The sequence below is a fragment of the Drosophila sulfurigaster genome, chromosome 3, assembly GCF_023558435.1.
Source record: "Drosophila sulfurigaster albostrigata strain 15112-1811.04 chromosome 3, ASM2355843v2, whole genome shotgun sequence".
Taxonomy (NCBI): domain Eukaryota; kingdom Metazoa; phylum Arthropoda; class Insecta; order Diptera; family Drosophilidae; genus Drosophila; species Drosophila sulfurigaster.
Window position 1 is genome coordinate 39,720,475 of NC_084883.1, and position 2,478 is coordinate 39,722,952.

The following is a 2,478-nucleotide window of genomic DNA, read 5'->3' on the forward strand; positions in this document are numbered from 1 at the left end:
ATGTAAACACAGACTTACGTACATATCGATGTACATTCATGCATACAAGCATACATACCTCTAAAGCCACAACACACGGACGGCTCTTGTGTTATGCAAAACAGAGGAAGCCACAGCCAAAGCTAAAACCAAAACCAAAGCCAACTTCAAAGATACAACACACAAAAGATACTTATGCACGTAGTATGTATATTTCCATCTCGATGATCTCCCTCGTGCAAAGTGTACCTGTTGAGCATCGATTAGCATTAGCATTTTTAGTATGAGCATTAATGATTTTCACTAATATTCCAAGACATAAATCAGTCACTTGTTTTTTATCCATTAGATATGGCTCCGTCTATTTGTTGTTTCGGAACTTCTTCAACAGTTGACTTGGAATTGTTGTATGGAAACATCTGCACACATTAATTATTATGTCTTTTATGCTTGTAGACAATATGTTTAATGAATCTCCACTGTTTATACACAAAGCAACACATACGCTTTATTCGCTTATTAATAATTATAGTTTTCATATTGCAGACCGTTAAAACGTTCTCAGCCATCGTGTAGCTATCGCGACTGAATATCATATTTAAAGGCTACTTAAAAAGATTGAGGTGCTGTTCAAACTGTGGGCGTAATTAAAATTTATTTTATTTCTATTTACCGTTCTGTAGTGGGCGAGCATAAAGACTTATCAACATGGTGTCTATTTAAAAGCAAACTTACGAATTTGGTCAAGTTGCTTCTCAAGTTGAAATACAAAGCTGCATATGCTTCTACGATTTGATTTCATATTTAGTGCGGCAATCCCCTAATTAATATGCCTTTAAAAATGTAGATTTACCTTATTTTGCATTTGATTTTGTTGAATTTATATGTTTTTATTAGTTTACATTTTTTAATTGGATTAACAATAACTGAATAATTTTAAATCAGACTTTGCATACCTTTTGGCAATTTGACTGTTCATATTTGTTGCATACTTTTAGGCTGCTGAGTTTACAACGCCTTTTTGGTGGCACGGTGCACTGCACTATGGGGCATTTTCCATTTTAGCTGGCATTTAATATTACGAGTAAACCATAAGAGATTTTTGTTTTTTTTATTATTAAAATAATAACGAAATGATAAATGAAGAGATTTTTTTACCGCAGTTTTTGGTATTATGTTACTATATTCCCAAGAAATGTATCATAGAAAAATAGGCGTGGCAACACCCACAAAAATCTGAAAAAATTGAATATTACGGACACCTGTGGTGTTTGTATTCACGGTTGCCACTTTTGGTACAAATGTACCAAAACTGGTACATTTTTTATGCGTTGGTACATTAGATCATTTTTTTTCATTTTGGTACATTTTCAATATGCCTGCCTTTTATGTTCACACATATTATTTTAACAAATGGCTCTGTTCCACCAGACATAAATTTTGTATCAGTTAGAAATTGAACCATGACTAACACTGGAAAATATCGCATACAGTCGATTTGCGACGTGTTGTGTCAATTGAGAAAATATGTATGCACCAATCTAAGGTCTATCACTACGTAAACAGTTATATATTGTGAATCACAATTTGTGAAATACAAAAGATCTTTCGTGAAAAAAATTGTGGTACATTTTTGCTAAAATTTGTACATTTTTTAAAAATGTTGATACAAAATATTTGTTTGGAATGGCAACCGTGGTTAGATATACATCTTTTTGGTATGAGCCATAACAGTTTGATGTTCTGTTAATGCATTGACATTAACATTTATCTAATTGGAACACTTTTCAAAAACGCCTAAATGCCAGCTAAAATGGAAAATGCCCCCCCCCCATAGTGCACTGTGGTGTAAATAATTTTTTTTTTTTGGAAATTAAGTCATTTTCTCAAACTAATAAAATTACTCATTATATTTACAATACAATGCTACGATTAATAGCTGTTAAAATGAAAAATTTAATACTGTTTGTTAATACTGCAAAGTAAATCGAATTTTATACAAAATACTGGATGTTTCAAATGGGTAGCGCGTATCTAACAGTCGAGCAAACTCAATTGTTGCTATCTTATTTGTTTCCACTTAAGATATTGTCACACGCAACATATTTGCAAGAGAATTACCCATAGGTAGTGAGCGCTACTCTACCCTAAAATTAAGTCAGCAAATTTATATTATTACTTAATTATATAAATAAATATTTTTTTTTATTTTACTGATAGGATAATGATAACACAGCTAATGCATAACAGCAATTAAATATTGTTGTATAACAAAAACATTTAATGTGTAATAAAGAAATGCAAAGATTATATTAACCACATCAACAAATTTAAGTGTTTTAATTATTAGTCGTACTGACCTTAAATGCAAATTAGATTTTCAATATTGTGAACCAATTCAAAAATCTAGCTAAGTTTAATACATATAATTTACTAATGTTATCTTTCAAATAATGCGCTCCAAAGCAAAAAGCAAGTTAAGTTGCAAAATAAAACGCA